This window comes from Danio rerio, chromosome 14, assembly GCF_052040795.2.
Source record: "Danio rerio strain M-AB ecotype USA chromosome 14, GRCz13ab, whole genome shotgun sequence".
In the NCBI taxonomy this organism is placed as follows: domain Eukaryota; kingdom Metazoa; phylum Chordata; class Actinopteri; order Cypriniformes; family Danionidae; genus Danio; species Danio rerio.
In genome coordinates, this window is record NC_141034.1 from 44,691,295 (window position 1) to 44,711,483 (window position 20,189).

The window sequence follows — 20,189 nt, forward strand, 5'->3', positions numbered from 1 at the left end:
GGCGTTTCACCAAGCGTTTCTGAACAGCTCTCCGTCTACACTTCACCGCTGAACGCGCACATCACGTGACCACACATACACTGGCATTCACTCCAGTGTATGCGCACGTCTGAGCTCCAGGCCGTCAGTGGGTTCTTTAAGCACACCTCCCCAGATGAGAGCAGTGCAGGTCGAACATGTCATCAAGGATCTTCCGCTGGATTTCATTTTACTATAGCTGTTAAACATGATATTTAATTTATCCTGTCCCTAATGGCATTTAGAATCAATTAATTGTTCTCAGGGAATGTGTTTTGTTGAGCGGAAAGATAAGTTAATATATTAACTTATGTAACCACGCACACTGATTCTGCACATTTGACTGATTGTTTGCCTTTATTTCCTAAAGTGTATAAACTTATTGTACTTTATACTTTTATAATGTTCATTATTGGTTATTAAAACTGATATTCTGCAAAAGATACAGGGTATGTTTCCTATTTTTCGAAGAAAATGTAAGGAGACAGTTATGTTATAGGCTCTGTCTTGTTATAAATATGCATACAGTGAAGATGACTGTCATATAAATATGCAGCTACACGATGCCTCAACATTTTTAGTGTCTGTTAAGTTAATATCAAAATGAAATTAGGCAGTTTCTTATATCATGTTTTCATTTCATTGTTAAGTGAAACAGTGTGACCAGTGTGATGCGAATGACAGTATAAAGTAGAAACACTGTTTTTACTCGACTTGCCCTCTGGATTTTTATATATATATATATATATATATATATATATATATATATATATATATATATATATATATATATAACGTATATATATATATATATATATACATATATATATATATATATATATATATATATATATATATATATATATATATATATATATGTATATATATATATATATATATATATATATATATATAACGTGGCTTATTCTGCTTCATTAGTACACTCTCTGGCAAAGAGATATAATAGAATATATATATATATATATATATATATATATATATATATATATATATATATATATATATATATATATATATATATAAATCAAACTTGCGAAGTCTGAAATTAAGGAAAGGATTCAAGATTGAACTTTGTAGGAAAAAGCCCCAATCACTTCCATTTTTAGATGTCTCAATTTTCCCCTATCCACACTGACACACTGCAGCAGCATTTTAAAACCATTTTCAAGCTCAGTTTTTGGGCTCGAATACTCCGGGATTTTGTGGACGGAAGGCATAACCGTAGCAAAACTTAAGTGCTTTAAAACTAAAACATACTATTGTAAACGTGGCCTTATACAAGCTACTGCTGCACTGATTGGGATAACCTACAGTTCAAAGCCCGTTGCGTATCATAGTGATCATTATAGGGGTGGCTGTGAAGCCTATAAAACTTGAGAAATTACATAGAGGTGATAGTCGTTTTACCCCTGCGGGGTGTTCTTCAGAAGTTAAAGATCCTAGCTTGAGGCACTGACCTTATTTCACCTCGCCTAATTACCACATATTAGAGCCGTGTGACCTTCGAGAAGGCCGTGGGGATCATTTAGGGCCTTGAAATAACAGCTGCCAGTCTTCATTAAAGAGGATCTGCTCCCTCTCTAAATTCCTTATCAATCATCAATTAAGAGGAATGAGACTGAGGACACTTGTAGTATGTGACATACTAATTAATTGCAGCGCGAATGAGGAATTGATACCCTCGCCCTTCCACGAAATCCCGCGTGTCACCTTGGACTCTTTCATAATTAGCGGGAGTGTAACGTGAGGTTCCGCCACATTAAACAAGCGGCTGTCGAACTGTATCCAATACGTACGTGAGATAATACATAAGTGCCGGTGAATTGTAATGAGTTTAAATCTGCGTGGATTCATATGCATGATATGTGTGAAATAACGTGGCTTATTCTGCTTCATTAGTACACTCTCTGGCAAAGAGATATAATAGAGCGGTGCTGTGAAATCACAATTGGAGTTCCATTATCAGATTAGATGTGGTGAATAAAAAGACATGTCATTTGAATATTTAGTTGACCCTCAAACTTCATGCGTTGCTGAAACGCAATGTCGCTCTGGCCATTTTTACCGGGTGATTAGGGATTATTCATTCAGAGAATAGATGTAGAATAATCAATTCAGTTGGGAAAAAGGCTTCCCAGTGAGCAACACTCCAAATACAGACACAGAAACAGATAGAACAGTGCTTCCTCACTATAGTAGCACAATGGATGACACAGTTCCTCGCTAGGCTCCACTGTAAGTCTCTGCTCCAGTTAAGCTCATCCCTTCTGGGCTGCGGTTCATTACTGGGCCAGGTGTCTGCATTCTGAAGGGAGCTCATTGACTCTGGGTTCCCTAGAAAGAGAGTTAGGCAGTACCATTCATTTTCAGATTCTCTTTACTCTATATACAGGAATATATTGTAAAGCTTCTGCTCTTGGCTTTCAGCTGGGGATCCATGCACTGGAAAGAAGAAGCAGCAGTAATATTAAACCATATGAACTCAGATGCAGTGGAAATTCAGCCTGCATGTATCCCATACAAAACACCCTGTCATTCCCATTGATCAGGGGTGCTTCTGATGCTTTAATTCACTTTCATTCACAGGCTATCCTGTCGCCGCTGTGCTCGGCTTCTTAGCGAATTGTCAGCCAACTTGCTAAGTGAGTTATGAGCCCTAAGGGGGGCTCAACAAAGTGCACCATTGGCAGTTTCTACCCTGTGCTACCGTTGGGCCGGTAATGCCACGCTGATCAGTGCGATGACAGCCCACCCGAAACTGTGTCTGAATGTAACACGCTAAATAACTCAACAACCAAACACCTGCTTCAGAGACGGAAAGATGTCTCTGGGGTCAGGACTCATGTAAATACTGTGAGAGGTGGCAAGCGAAATTGTAGCCGAAGCTTCATCGCTTTAAGATGATCAGATGGTAATGGTGTAGCCTGTCAATAAAAGCAGGTGCATTCAATTACTCGGGGTTCTTTACAAGCTATGCTAAAACCTCCGGAGGGTGTTTGGCACTTCAAGATTAAGAGCAGCAATTTAATTACATTTCATTCATTATAGCAAGGCGTTCGTCTGAGACAGCACAATGCAAATGTGCAATAGGTTTGTATGTCTTTCGATGTTGGTGTGTTTTAGCTTTTTAAATCAAGCTTATACTGTTGATCTTGTGAAAGATGTACACCATTTAAAGAAGTCTCGGATATCTACTTCTGTAATTTAGCACGCATAACAAATTGTCAACATAATCTCAATTCGCGACGATTAAAACTCTCTATAATGCAGGACGGAGCAGTAGTTGGTTAGTAAACACTGCATGTCTGTGCACATATGGTTGTGTTGCCCACAATTGTTTTGCTTGTCAAGTGTCTGTGCATGGCTATAGACTGAACATATGTATGCACATAATGTCCTTTTTTTCGTAATTGAATCACCGTGTCAAATTCTGTGGATTTAAAACTTGTGCAGTTGGGGAAGAAGTGAAGGACGCTGCACAGCCTGGCCACCAGGAAAACACAATATGGTCACGGCTATTAAAATCACAAAACACTTCTGACACACACCTGCTACACTCAAAATCTCAAGTTCAGAAGAGCAGTCCAAAACAATGAATCTCATCACTGTACATGAACGAACAAAGTGGCATCAATGACTTTGAATAAAGACATTAAGGGGAATAAAGACATTTAGGGAAATGGCAGTTTATATTATTATATTATGTGCATGGAATTTATTTTATATTATGCTTGCCCACACTTCTCTTCTTGTGTGGCACACCTAATGCTTTGTTTTGCTAATGTTTGAGGCTCTGATAGCGATTGCATACAGTGATAGAACATCATTAACACAATCTCATGGCAATTTGTAACTTTTTGAGTTAGTGTCTAATTCGTAAGTATTTATTTGATCTCATTCGTAGAATTTAGCACGGTTTACTCACAATTTACTCATTCCCCAATGTCTAAGATTGTACAAACCCTTGTTTGTACAATTTTGCATGATTTGCTCATCCTCTAATGACTGTTGGGTTAAGGAGGAGGGGTTGGGTGTTACTTTTTAAAAGTGATTTTGTCAGATCTCGTTTGTACAATTTAGCAATATTTGCTCATCCCACAAGAACAGTTGGGTTTAAGAGCAGAGGTTTGGTGCCACGACTTTTTAAAAGTGAATTTGTTCGACCTCATTTATAATTTAGCATGAGTTGCGTATTCTCCAATGACTGTTGGGTTTAGAAGCGGGTTTGGGTGCCATGCCTTTTTTTTAAAAGTGAATTTGTTCGATCTCGTTCGTAATTTAGCTTGATTTGTCCTCCCACAAGGACAGTTGAGTTTAGAGGCGGGGTTGGGTGCCATGCCTCTTTTTTAAAAGTGAATTTGTTCGATCTCGTTTGTAATTGAGCATGATTTGTTCATCCCACAAGGACAGTTGGGTTCAGGGGCTGGGTTGGGTGCCACGCCTCCTTTTTAGAAGTGCATTCGTTTGATCTTGTTTGTAATTCCCTAATGACTGTTTGGTTTAGGGCTGGGGTTGGGTACCACGGCACCTTTTTAAAAGTAAAATCGTTCGATCTCATTCATACAATTTAGCACGATTGGCTCATCCCACAATGACTGTTGGGTTTAGAGGCGGGGTTGGGCTTTTTTTATTGAATTCATCCGAATTAGCCACTAAACTGATGTAACGTAAATGTGTTATGTGTGGCTGCCAGGCTGTCATTTCTTAACCATAATCTGGCAAACAAGCTAGTGTGTTCCATAATAGCTGATCTTAACATGCATTCAAACAATCCATTCAAAAGTGACATTATTACACTACTTTTCTTCACATCATGACTCATTCATGCAGCATTTAGCAATCAAATATATAATAATTTCCATTTTTCAACACAACCCAAATCGACATCAAGTGTGATGTCAAAAAAACGTGTCCAATATGCTAATCGACAATCCTGTAATTGATTGTTTTTTATGCCTATGAGAGATATCAATTTGATGTTTTGACATCAAGGTAGTGAACTGACATCAAATCAATTTGTATTTTTGACTGTTTTTTTGCAAAATAGGTTCATTCTAAAAACGTAGCCCTATATAAATTTCTGGAGATCAGTCAGTCAGTCAACAGCGTTCTCTGGTGGATTTACATGAGAACAGCAGGCATAAATAACACTTGCAAGAGAGTTTTCAGATCTTAAAAAGCTTACACAGCAGCCTTTGGTGCATACGCTAAAGAACAAATACTTTATATTAAAAAAATAAATAAATAAATTAAAAAATTGGTGCTATTTGGTGCTTTCCAGAAATGAATATATGGTGGTACATTTTCAGAATAAGTGTGGGCTGCAAAAAATGCAAACTGGCATTCCTGTAATCGATTGTTTTTGATGATAGATGTCAATTTGATGTTGTTTCGACATCAAGGTAGTCAATTGACATCAAATCAATTTGCATGTTATTTTGAAATCAAAGTGCCCCATGGGAATGTCTGTTTTTTTCTTGTTCTAACATTTCATACTAATGCAACTATCTCAGATGTTAGTTGTAGTACAATTACCTGAGCGGAATTCTGTATCAATGTTACAGCAATGTTGCAGTGTCTTTCCTGTTGACTCATTTTCTCTCTGTGAAAACTTTCAGGTGCACAGAATTTATTTTACTTGAATCATAAAATGTACATATAGGTTTGCATTACTTAGTTTGTTACATAGTGTCAACACAAAATTTAAGCATTGTTTTACAGGAGGAAAATGAACAACGGTCACCTGTGTTTATAAAATATGTATTTTTTTGAGGGCTCAATTCCTGGAGGGCCGCAGCTCTACACAGATTATCTCCAACCACATCCAACTCACACCTGCTTATTAGTCTCTAGTAGTCTTGAACAACTTGATTTGTTGAATCATCTGTGTTTAATTGTGGTTGGAGCAAAACTGTGCAGAGCTACGGCCTTCCAGGAATCAAGTTTGAGACCTATGGTTTGAACAATATCCCCAAAAGTTGATGACACAAGTGCTCAATATACTATAAAATAGAATATACTATAAAGGGCTGTACATTAAGCTGTGTGCGCATGCTAATTTATCCATAAAAAAGGACTTACTTAAATCAAAACTATGAAATGTTTGGATTATTTCAAGGGGTATGTAAGGTTTAAATTCCAGATTTTCTTTGGGGTATCATATTTTTGGATGCCGCTGTTTTGCGCGGAACACCCACTATAAACAGTTGGTATCCGAGATTTACGCTCACTGTCTATTAGAGGTTTTTAAACCATTATAAATGGAAATGCCTGCAGGAATCTAAAGACGTGTAAAGCGAAGACATCCAACCAAGTCTCTCTGCCCAGTCCTCATTAATATAGCGCAAGCGTTAAAAAGTGAAGTGTGGATCACTGCAAACTAGCTTTGACTCGCCAAATGAACAAAGAACGCAATTCAGGTCTGGTTTAAAGCGCCGTGTACGAAGGAGGGAGTGTTTGTCCTGATTCCAGCACAGTGTGAGATAACCAGCAGAATGAAAATGTGTTGCCTCATAAGCCAGACTTGTTCACAAGATGAAATATTAATGCTTGCGGACGGGAGCAGTAAGCATTTGGAGACGCTCGCCTGATAAACGATCATAGGGCTGTATTTGCATTGGAGATGAAAATGTTGAACAAGATTCATAGCTGCATCGTTGAGACATAATATATGTGACTACACAAGAGATTCCTGACTAATGTCGTAATCTATGGCTCGGCTTTCGTCGAAAGAAACGCACAAACACGAAGGGGAGGGAGGTTGTTGAAGCCGGGGGATGTAAACACTTTGGGATTGGAGGGGATTTTATTGGGGACTTTTTGGTTGAAGCTGTGTTTTTATTAGGTCATTGTCTGGCTGTGTTGTAATTCCGACTTCCATTCTGCTGCAGCCTCACAGCTGTTGCACTAATATCCACATTAATTTAAAAGTGACAGCTATTAACAGAGCAACTAAGCTCTAGGACTGAAATGAGAGTTTTTCTTTTTGGTGGAAATCTCACAGTGCTAGGCTGGAATTAAGTGAGGGTTTTGAAGCAACTGCAGAGAATTAAGTGCGGGTTTTGAAACAAGATTCTGCAGAGAGTCTGGACTCTCTCTACGTTAACTGCAGAGGCACGTAATGATCATTTTACGTAACCTAGGACTTCGGCTACACATTCGGAGCTCTGTTTCATCACTCGGGCATTTTTTAAAAGACATTTTACACAGAAATTTGTTCAGCTCATATTTCATGAGTGGGATTTAATGACATTTGAGAGGAAAGAAGGGTTTGTTTAACAAGCACGTCAAAGATAATAGCAAGAGTTTTAGTAAATTGGGCTATTCAACCATCTCAAAATAAAAATAGACAGGCCAATTTATTTCAATTCATGTTAAACCAGAGGTCACCAATGAGTCTAGATCCAGTCGCTGATTTGTTTGATCTGAACTGTGAATAGTTTCTCCTAATTTAATATAATTATAAACAAACATTGCATACAGCAAACAGAAAACAAGAGGCCCACTGATTGTGGTGACAACAGGGAGGTTGGCATGGTGCTAGGAAACTAAATCTCTCATTATAATCAACAGCGCTGTCAACATTATACATGCTTGCTTCAGATGATGAACACCATGTTTATTTGACCTGGTACTTGAAGACGTTTAATTTTCAACAGATGACTAGAATAACAATTTGTTTACATACATATCATTTCTGAGTTGATCGCTTAAATCCATCTTGCAATCTTTAATTAAATTTATATATTGAACCTAACAAACTTGGAAAAAATACATAGCAGCATAGAAGCATAAATGTTTCTTGAGCATCATGTCAACAAATTACAATGATTCATATTGTGTGAAACTGAATGCTGGAGTAATGGCTGCTAAAAATCAATTATATTTTGAAATGTATGAAAATTGAAACTTCACTGTACTTGCATTTCACCATTTTTACTGTATTTTCATCAATAAATGCAGCATTAGTGAGCATATAAGACTTCTTTCAAAAAGTTCCAAACTCAGACTTTAAAATGGCAGCCTATATATTATTTACAGTTTGTTTTGCTGATGTAAATTATTTACATGTTAATAATTTATGATTGAATAGAGTGCGGATTTATTCACCGATTAGAAAGATCTCATTTTGATGCAAGGTTTCACTTTTAGACTGTTCCATGTATTTTGATGTATTTTTGTTACTTCTGTGGCTAGGTATTTACATTCTACAAATGCACATCCCTTATTTATACCTCATTATTTTACAATAAAAGTAAATATAATGATAAATCTATTGGTAACACTTTTTTTTGATGGTCCATTTGAGTATTAGTAGACTGTCTGTCTAAAATCTGTTGATTCTGACTAAATGCGAAACTCTTCAAGCACATGTCAACTTAGGGCGCACTCACACTAGGCTGTCCAAACTGTGCTCAGGCACATTACCCGGTTTGTTTGAGAAGTGTGAGTGCTCTGAATTGGGCGAAGATGCGGTTCTGTTGGCCGGCCCTAGCCCGGTTGGAAGAGGTGTGCCAGAGCTAGGCACGGTATGCTTCTAGTGCGAGTACAAAGTGCGCCTGAGCCTGAAACTGAAGATGAGACGTGACTTTTAAGGTACTGTTTTATACGGATTTAAAAATCGCTCTTACTTTCAATGACTTAAAACATAAACTTTCATAGTTTATTAAAGATGCAAACCTCTTCAGCAAACCTCCTAATACCTGCAGCACGAGGGCTTTTAGGATCATTTCTGAGCGTCAAAATTGGCTGATTTGTTCGGCGAAATATTTGACTGCGTATCATTGTATCCCAAATGACTACAATGATATAACAAAAATAAAAAATAAAAAAATCTCCAATGTGCTTAGTGAGAGCACTTCTCTTCTGTTAAACTGAACTGTGCATCACTGATGACATACTGTAAACATGCTCAGGCTCGGATGCAATGTGAGCGCAGGCCGTCAGGGCATACAAATATAATGAGAATATATATGAGAATATTACTTATTTTATTCTAAAACATTAAATAACTTACAAAAGCAATCATCATAAATTAAATAGAGAAATAAATAATGAGGCTATTTATTAAGAAATGAAATCTAATATTTATTATTTATTAGGAAATGAAAAAAATCCTACTTTAATCCTACTTTTTGTTTTTTTTACAAGCTCTGGAGACGTAACGTAAGTTTTGCTTTTAAATAATAGGTCACCTATAGCTTTCGTCATGACGGCTTATTCAAAATGACATCAAAGTTTGCAAAGTGCACTGCAAAGGGAATGCAATTGTAAACATGAAGATCGCTTAAACTGAACTGTAAACATACTTTGAAAGCAAATTACAACTAAGAGTGTTGATTTTAATCGTTTTTTATTTTTAATCATTTCAGGTTTAAATGTTAGAAGGTTCTATGTAAATGAATAGGGCATAGGGGGGATAAATGGGAATAGAACACAGCCAGGAACTATGTTTCTAAATACAGCTCCAGAGGTGTAGTTGCAAGTGTACATGTTTGCGACACAGTTTGTGTATGCTCGTTGAAACAACGGATTTGGGATACACCAAATCAACAAACTATGTTTGTAACAACAGAACTTGCGAGCTTAGTTGGCTAACGATGGTTTTTCGGAAACGCAGATGAGATCGAATTGCATTTGATTGGATTGCTTTGATGTAAATGCTAATGTGGTTGACCGTGCGGTTGTTGCAGGACATGTGCACCCATACAAAACATTCATAATTCACTTCATTGTACCAAATCTCACAAACTACAACTAAAACTACTTACAATTAACATCTTTTTAATGCAATTATTTTATAAATCATGTAATCTAGATTTTCTCTGGTGACCAGATCATTGAAAACGCATGTTAAAACCAGGTAAAAAACAGGACCTTATTATATTATGTTTACAGCCAAACAATAAATTTTGTCTTTGGCTCCCGAAAACTATAGTTTTTGGCATTTTGCAGGTGCTAGAAACCTTATAAAACTAAATAAATAGCCATTTTCTACATTATATGTATGTAATTATGTTGATACTTCATTATGCCTACATTTCCCCCCACACACAGTGTGGCCTCATCAACGTCAGCCTTTTGTTTACCGTTTTGATTCTCCACGCGGCCTGCAGCCCGCTGAGCCAGTCTGGGCTTCATCAGCTTTTTGAGACGGCTTAATCTTGTCAGTCTCGACAATGAAGCCTGATCTCCTCTGTTCTTTTTGATGGCAAAATCGGCCTACAGCTCGCCCTATTCAAACATCCCCAATTCCCGCTGAATCCATAATCATTTCTATTAAGAATATGAATGTATCCGACTTTGAGAAGTGACGGAAGAGATCTGCATTCAGCTGAACATAAGCCAGCCGGAGCGCATAACAAAATGGCTTCGCTAAATTCCGGCAGCTTCACTACTTAACGGCCCAAGATACGAATAAAGGACAGAGAGAGTGAGAGAAAGAAATCATTTCTCCTCTGAAAATGAGAGTAGAGACTAATGTCTATGGGAGCATCCACAGAATGGGTGGCGGAGGGAGAGAGAGATGGAGCTTTAGGATCTGTATTAGCACAAGGCCACTTACGGCGCTCTGCAGAGGGCACTTAATCAACCCATTTGTAATGGAGTATTTCTTTCCTCTCTCTGACTGTGTTCGAAAGCACACTCACCCACATCAGAATCCCAAAAAACTGAGAATATCAGCTCAAAGCCAAGGTGATGTTCATTCAAAATAGTTTTCTTGTGATTCATTTCCCATGCCTCCAAAGTAATTCACGTAGGAAGTCGTATGTTGATGATCAAAGCAAGCTTTGATTTCATTTACCGCCATGATTAGTCATGAAATACTTATATTTGAAGCATCGCATGATATTAGTGTCACAGTTTAGCCTGTGAACGCATGTGCAAATGTGTGTATTTTAGTCAGAGTTCTTCCACGGGAACAAAACGATAATTAAGCATCATCACTTTCCACTCCCCAATCTTGGCAGGTCCGCTATATCCTCCGTGGCATTTCAAATAGGATAGCGGGTAACGTCTGACTGCGAGTAGACTCTCAACCACAGAGTCACTTAAAGATCCAATCACTGCCTGCCTCAGAGAGCTCACTTAGTAATGCTGTATCACTGCATCCTTTCCCTCCAGAATCGTCCACGAGAGAGAGAGAGAGAGAGAGAGAGAGAGAGAGAGAGAGAGAGACACTTTTCTCTGCCAGTCAGTGCTGTGATGTCTCTGATAATGTATTATCTGCAGGTATGGCATGTTACTTCTTACCCAGTGACTGTGAAGCTTCGCTGTCACTTTTTCCTCTCTCCACTGAATCATACACAGTCATCAGTCAAGCTCGCTGTGTCTGCATCGTGATCCGTTTATCTGTGGGTGTTGAACGTACCAGTAAATTATAACCTTAAAATATTTCAGGAATTAATTTGTCCCATAGCGTACATCAAAAGTCCTGTTTTACACCGTGCAAACTTCAGTGTTTGCAGCATTAATCAATGCTAAGGGCCCGACTGGGGTCCATTAAACGAAAGATAAATCAATACCTAAATAGAGCTTTAAGTTTAAGTGAAGGCAGACGGTTGTCAGGTACTCGGATAGATTGAATCAAATTGGATATTGCATTTCAAGTGACAGCTGCAAGCCGAAAGAGTGTATAAACACAACGCTGTAACTTAGTACGGAGGCAGTTGTCAGGCCTAGGACGGTTTTAGTGCCGGGAGAGAAAGCGACAGTGCTATACGGAGGTGTTGCACATCTTTTCCTGGAGTAATGGCTCACTCTGCAACAAGCCACTGTGAAGGAGGAATAGAAATTGGCTTTGATTCGAAAGGGAATGGATGAAGGCTGCATCTGTCTCTCTATCTCGCTCAGTCTGTAATGATGTCTTTATATTCCTCATGCGGAGGGGATGAGCTGTGTTGGCTTGGAGCCCTGTTGTAGGTATCAGGTGGTGTGCCGGTTTCCAAACATGTATTTCCAGCTCACATCTAAGCTAATACAAGCTTTTATTCTTAAATATGCTCAAGTGGAATAATTTAAGCCTGCCCTGATTTTACACGGGGCTTGAATATTTCTGTCACACTTGCACATCTGATTACCATTCAAAAGAAGGGCACAGGCCTTTTTTTAAGATGCTTTTTTTTTTTTTGGAAAGCATATGCTCTTTCTTTATTTCATAATTAACCACCCGTTCCACCTACACATAAATGTACTACACAACCCAAATGTTTCAGGCTGGTTAAAGCTGGTCTGTTGAACTTGCTATTCATCAGATCATCCTTGAAAATATAACAGTTTCCATCAAAAAATAAGGTGTAAACAGTATAACAGTTGTTATCATTGACAATTTTAAAAATGAATGAGTTTTGAAGGATCACGTGACATATAAGACTAAATTAATGACTGCAGAAAATCTAGCTTAATAGAAGAAATAGCATAAAATATAGAATAAAATAGACTTTAAAGAAACAAAAATAAAAATCGTAAAAAAAAAATAATAGAAGTTTAACAGTACGGTTGTCTTCACTGTAGTTTTATCAAATAAATGCAGCCTTTTTCTTATTTTTCTAATTCTTATATAGTCTGAGTGTTGATACGTACAAATGCAATATAAGTGTTGTTTTTCTCTTGATCATTTATTCATTCGTTTATTTTCCTTCAGCTTAGTGTCTATTTCAGAGGTTGCCAAAGCGGAGTAATATGTTTTATGCAGCGGAAACCCTTCCTTCTGCAACCCAGTATTGGGAAACATCGATATACACTCATTCACACACACACTCATACACTATGGCTCAATTAGTTTATTCAATTCAGCTATAGCACATGTCTTTAGATTGTAAGGCAAGTTTATTTATATAGCACATTTCATACACAATGGTAATTCAAAGTGTTTTACAAAAACAGGAATAAGAAAGACAAGTATGAAAATGAAAACAAAGAATAAATAATATTAAAACTGTTTAAAATGTGTTGTATTGAGGTCCTAGGTCATTTAGTGATTTATAGACAAGTAATAATACTTTAAAATCTATTCTTAATGTAATTTGGAGCCATGTGTAAAGGTAGGGGAAGTGTGTGTGTGTGTGTGTGTGTGTGTTGGGGGGGAGGGGGGCACCCAGAGGAAACCTACGCGAATACTGGGAAAACATGCAAACTCCACACAGAAATGCCACCTGGCCCAGCTATGACTCGAAACAGTCATTTTATGGCTGTGAGGTGATAATGCTAACCACTGAGTCACTGTGCCAGCCCTTTCTTGATGCTTAATATGACTAAATTTTCATTCATTCATTTTCTTTTCAGCTTAGTCACCTCACAGCAAGAAGGTCGCTGGTTCAAGCCTCGGCTGGGTCAGTTGGCATTTCTGTGTGGAGTTTTTATGTTCTCCCTGCGTTTGTGTGGGTTTCCTCCGGGTGCTCCGGTTTCCCCCACAGTCCAAACAATTGCAGTACAGGTGAATTGGGTTAGCTAAATTGTCCATAGTGTCTGTATGTGTGCGAATGGCTGTGTATAGATTTCCCAATGATGAGTTGCAGCTGGAAGGGCATCCGCTGGGTAAAACATATGCTGGATAAGTTGGCGGTTGATTCCGACCCCAGATTAATAAAGGGACTAAGCCGAAAAGAAAATGAATGAGTGAATGAGAAAGTGAAATGCTAAATACAGTATGGTAAATTGTTAATAATAGCTATATTTTTATAATATATATTATTGAAAAGCCATGTGTAATAAATACCATTACTTATTAGCAGCAGTGTACTAATACATAAATATTGTACAGCTTTTTAGGCAGAACATTATAGGAAAAAAAGCCACTGAATGAATGAATTAAATTTGTTTTTTATTTGTTAACAGCTTAAGAGCTTAACAATAACCCCTATAAATAAACCACAAATAGTGATGGATTTAGATTGGTCTTATTATTAGAGATTCCAGTGATTCTCAATCTGGTAAAAAAATAAAATAAAAATAATAATATGATTTGTGTGATGCAACAAAATCAGAAAAAAAAAACATATAGCCTACACCTATGAGGTTAGTTCACCTAAAAACTACACTTAACCCATGATTTACTCTTCCTAAATGCATCCTAGGTGTACAGCACATGACTTTCTTCTTTCAGCTGATTCCAATCTAAGAGTCTTTAAAAGCTCTACAAGGACAATGGCCAGCATTTCTCTTCAACAGTCAATTGGCTTGCGCATATGTTTATAATGTTTTTTTACCCACACATTTATAAAGTTATGAATATGGACATTTTTCCTTAAAAAAATGCATTGATTTGCAACAGGAAACATTTATTCACTCCTCAGAGCTGTGGGAGCCACTTGTTATTATGGAAGAATGCTCTTTATTGGTCTGTTGAAGAGAAACGCCCACTCATCGCCATTGTAAAGCTTGAAAGAGCAAGGAGACTATTTTTTTTATTTAAATAACTCAGTCGTATACTGCTTTGATGCCTTGAGGATGAGTAAATTATCGCTATTTTCCATTTTAGGGTGAACTGACCCTTTCACCAAATCTTAAACTTAACCATGATGATTGTAATCGAGAAAAAGACTACAAAACTAAAAAAGCCTACTTCAGCAGTAGGTGTTGGCAGCAAAACTTTGACCTGAAGTCCTGTTAATACAGATGGTTAAGCCATAATAAACAAGTCCTGTGGAGATCCAGGACACCACCATCCAAAACAGAAATAGTGGTCTCTAGAGCAGGGATATTATGCAATGCTATTAACATCATTTTATACATTTGACAGAAATTACTTGCACTTGAGCAATGTTAAATGATGCAATACGTCTTGCGATGTTGCAAACAAAGACACTCCAAATTAATGCTGGGAAAATAGACACAAGTGCTACCGCAAACCATTACTATCATCTGCAACGTGCGTTTAGACAAATATTTACTTGTTTTCACACAGTATAATAGTTCTAGCAGCTAAATTGGTTGAACACAAACATGGCAATCATGAAAACATGATTTTAATGCCCTCTCAAGAGGACTCGATGTGTTGTTTGAAATGCTTAAACATTAAATTTGACTGAACATTTTTGGGTAATTATCTCCCGGTCTAACAAGCTAATTTACACCTATCAAAACATGACTGTGGTGTAAGAAAACAATACAGAAGGTAAACACAAGTGTAGGTGCTGTGACAGCTGGGTATAGCCTCTTACTGGGAAAAGATGAAAATATCATGCACATTGTTTACTTGAGGATTTATTCACATATTTTTGGTCGGGCATGAAGGAAGTCACTTTGCAAGAGACAGTTTACTAAGCATTTTCTCTTAATATCTTGTCCCCGCGAGCTCACTAAGCCATAAATAGTTGCTTTAATAGACCCATGGCATGACAGACAGTACAACTCATTACTGTCTCTGCTGCACTATCAAAAGAACATATTGATGTAGATGTATGCAGTTAATTCCGGGCTTCCTAATTCACTGAGTCCATTTGCAGTCACAAAGTCTACCTAATGGTCACAGGAAAAAAATAGATTGGGAAGAGAAAGCAACCCATCTTGTATCTGTACCAGGTTGAGAAGGTCATGGTTGCCTCTAAGGCCACATACAACTAATTATGGTTGTCACATTGCTTTTGAGTGCTTAATCCTGTTTTGTACACACAGCTTGTTTGTTTAGTGAATCTGAGGAGTTGGTTTTAATTGTAAATTGTGATTTAAGTTGCTTTTTTAAAACATTTAGCCTGTATCAGCAGCTGCTTCTATGAATTTATATGAACCCAGGCTCATTCTGAAAACCCTGTGTATTACCGCTATATACATTTAAAATCAAATCAAATCACTTTTATTGTCACATAATCAGCAGCATGTGTGCATATCTTACATATCAGGACAATGTAAAATTGACAGTGATATGTACAATGAATAGGTGTCCACATAGTTGTAGGCAGTATTGTTTCAGGTATGGGTTGGTTAAAGTACAATGCATGCTACATATTGATGGTGTGCAGTGAGGGGTATGAAAGAGTCTGTGTGTGGTGTGTTAAGTGTTCATCAGCCTGATAGTCTGAGGGAAGAAGCTTTCCTTCAGCCGGCTAGTGCGTAACCGGATGCTGCGGAACCGTCTGCCTGAGGGTAGTAGAGAGAAAAGTCTATGGCTTAGTCATTTGGAGAGTGCCAAATACGTCCCAGAAGCTGGATTTATTTATTTATTTTTTTTTTTTTTTTGTGCAAATCCACTCGAGGCCGCTTTGTATGCTTTTTGAGGCCTCAAATTTCTTTCGCGAGTGCCATTTGCGCCTGCTGTGTCTGACTGACTGACTGACCTACTCCCTCCTTCCCCAAACTCAACCAATAGTGTTTTCGAAAGCACTGATTGACTCGGCCAGTGTTTTGAAAAGCAATCCAGAAAAATAAATGCCCTCACCTGAATTTTATCACTTTTTCAGATTTTACCACTTTCTTACCCTGTTATTTACTTATTTATTATATTTTTTGGCTTCTGTTTTTGTCTTACCTCCTTTTTGGAACTATTTCCAACTATTTCCAATATTTGCTGAAAACGAACCCCGTTTTCATGGTCAACTCCTCTCTGCGTCTTAAGTCCGCTGATGTACATTGCGAGCTGCTGAACAAACTGAAAGCTGTCGACAAGGCGGTAAACGGTCAGCTGGTAAGCACGAAAAGGAATTGCGTCATACCACCCCGTAGCATTCGTTTTAAAGACAAAATGCAGCCATACACACTTCTGGCTACGTAATTTGCTATCTACAGAAATGTATATAGGGCTACAATTTCAGAATGAGCCTATGCTGATGTATATTTATGCACATTTTTGGAAATCACATGAAAGGGATTGGATGGATGCGCTAAGATGTGCATAAAGTGGTGCACTAATATTGGGTTGCATTTATTTGACAAGGAATGTCAAGAAACCATGATCGAAACAAGAAAATCTTTATATGTAGCCCCACCGGTTCCACACCATCCAACTCGCTCTCAGCTGGGATCAAACCGGTGACTTTTCGGATGGGAGCCTCTACACTGTTAAAAAATTATATGATCGATTAATCCTGACATCATATGTTTTTAGGTCATTGCAACTCATTAAACATAGTTAATCATGTCCTAATTTCATTTTCTAAGTTACTCAAGCTGTTTCAAGTCAGTTTAACATAATATAAGTTCAATGGATTCGTACGGTTTATTTGATTCAGCTTAAAAGTTTAAGGCAACCAGGATTTTTTTACAGTGTAGCGTCTGTGTGTGGAGTGAGGCTTACCTGCACAGCACTTCACTAGCTGGCCTCTGCTACACTCACCCCCCTCAAACTTCACTCCAATCTGGGTCATGGCACCAATGTAATCCTGCCGGTCCTACACCACCTAACCCGTTTACTAGCCAGGATCGAACCTGCACGCTTCACTAGCTGGCCACATATTCAATGCACTTTTTGACCTCATAAGGTGTTTTTTATTTATTTATTTTTTTACAGTGGTTCAGGCTGAAATATTTAAGAAGGAATAAAGAAATGTTATCAGCATAATGGGGTAAAAAGAACCATCCTCTGCCACTTCAAGTCAATCAAGTTGTGCTTTATTGGCATTTTACCTCATCAGAATCAGAAAGAAAGTACTTTATTGCCAGGTATGTTCGCACATACAAGGAATCTGTTTTCGTGACAGAGCTTCTACAGTGCAACAGAATTGCAGATACAGGACTAATAACAGATAAAGGATATATTTTAAAAATAGAAAAAAAATTGTAGCTAAAGTTAAAATATACAGTTAAAGTCAAAATTATTAGCCCTCCTTTGATTTTTTTTTTTCAGAGCAAGCAATTTTTCACAGTATTTGTGATAATATATCTATTTTTTTTATCTGGAGAAAGTCTTATTTGTTTTATTTTGGCTAGGATAAAAGCAGTTTTAAATTTTTTTAAGCATTTTAAAGTCAATAATATTAGCCCCCTTAAATAATATGCTTTTAGATTGTATACGGAGCAAACCATTTCTGAACAATAATTTGCCTAACTTACCTAATTAACAGTCTTTAAATGTCACTTTAAGCTGAATACTATAGTGTCTTGAAAAATATCTAGTAAAATATGATATTAGATATATAATACTGGCATCGTGGCAAAGAAACGTTTTATTAGAAATGAGTTATTAAATCTATTATGTTTAGAAATGTGTTAAAAATAATCTTCTCTCTGTTAAACAGAAATTGAGGGGAAAAATATACAGCATATGGTGGATTGAAATGTCATGTCTCGCAGGACCACAGAGCTACATAAATAATCAATAAAATCATGAATTGTAATCATAAATATGAACACAACACTAAACATATGAGCCAATTTAAACCTATAAGCTAATTAAAACCGATAATAACTACCTAATAATATAACAAAAAAAGTACTTAATTCAAAAATGTATGGAAGGAAAATTGCCAACTTTTTTTTATAGTGTATACTAACTACTCACCATACATACACTATAAATACTTAACTATACACATAACCTAAGACAGACTATACTTATACCAATTACAGCAATAGACTCAGTTAGAATGGCAGGTTATGGGAAAGCAGTGCTATTGTGTGACTATATTGTATTGCAGTAGGTAGAATGCTGAATCATAACTAGTTCATTGATAATTCATAAATGAAATGGAGTAATAACATTTTTATTTGTTATACACTTGAGTTGTTAATAAAATAGATGTATAGAATTGATAAAACATATAATTGCGCCCAGCTTTAATGTTGAAACTTACCAGAGAGAGAGAAACAAATCTGAGACATTTAAACTGATCAATCAGCAAGTTTGAGTTTCCCAAATGTGTGACAACTTGCAGACCCCTGGCATGCACACATCTCTCCCTTCAGGCCTGATCTTTATCAGCACTTCTGTGCCTTTAGGACTTTGAACTGTCCCTTGTGTTGGAATGAATTGTTTGGAATAAAAACAAATGCCTCTGGTCATTTACTGCCTTATCTTGTGGTTGAATAACTGTGGACTAGTGCATAATTCTCGGAGGACATGCCATCTCAAATGTTGTTTTAGTCATTTTAAAATTCTTTGCTATAGCTAAATGCCAATGTTAAATGGCTAATATGGATTTAATACTTTGAATGTGGTTGTCTTGGTGTGCAGAAGGCTAGAGGTTGAAGAGCACTAAGCAATAATCAAAGAATTACACCTTGGATAGTGATAAAGACCAGAAATCCGTTCACAAGCATAGCAAGTTAATTAGTGTCAGTATTTGTGTTAATTAGCATATGTGTTAACATTGTATTGTGTGAAATCCCTTAAGCTCAGGCCACAATTCCATTTATTTAAGATGGATTCCACAGAATAAACAACAAGAAACATTCTTGATTAGTATTATAATTCATTGGCAACATATAATATGTTTGTGAAGTAATCATTTTCTTCTTCCTAAGAGAAATAAATATAGACGGTACTTTTTTTTTTCCGCAACACTTTCAAGGCTGAATTTTGTATTAGGCTTCAAATAAATACAATCATTAAGCTCAGACCGCTTATTATATTATTAACCTTTTTTAAGTGTTTTCAATTTCAAGTTTCCAATCAATAAGCCTCTTTAAACTCTAGCTGAGTATATGAACACAAAGACGTATTTATGCTGCATTCATATTTATGCTTGATTTACTCAGTAGTTGAACATTCTCCAACTGTTTAAAAAAAACACCCGGATTATAGCTCTTCTTGTGAAACAGGCACTCAGGGGCTCGTCGGAAAACTTCCACTCAATTAAACTCCGGAAAATGCATTAGATAATAATAATAATAATAATAATAATAATAATAATAATAATAATAATAATAATAATAATAATTATTATTATTATTTAAATCTGTTAATCTAACTCAGTGCTGATCAAAACTACAAAAATGTTTAGAAAATTAAAGGATTTTAACTCTTTAATTGACAAATTCATAAATTATGTCACTGATTTGGTGAAAAAAACACACAAAATCACGTTTTTTAATATAAAAAGTAAGTATGGACTGGATTTTTTTAACCTTTTATTAAAGTTTTGAACAAAATAGCCTTTAATACATAGTTTTGGATTAATTTTTTTTTTTCTCTTTAATTTACTGTAGGTGGCTGTTTTTGCTCCATTGACTTCCATTATAACTACTTTTTTATTGCAAAATCATGCCACTGTATAATA

General features: G+C 36.7%; 1 protein-coding gene across 7 annotated transcripts in view; it reads left to right on the top strand.

The window, feature by feature from the left end:
- The window catches only part of tnmd (tenomodulin), a 344,370-nt gene that overhangs the window by 28,935 nt on the left and 295,246 nt on the right, over positions 1–20,189 (top strand). For 2 of the 7 annotated variants that reach the window (XM_087280538.1, XM_087280539.1), the window contains exon 3: positions 11,164–11,271. The exons of the other annotated variants lie outside the window; for them this stretch is intronic. The gene's annotated coding sequence lies outside the window, so the exon portion shown is untranslated. The remainder of the gene's footprint in view (positions 1–11,163; positions 11,272–20,189) is intronic. 7 annotated transcript variants of the gene reach the window in all.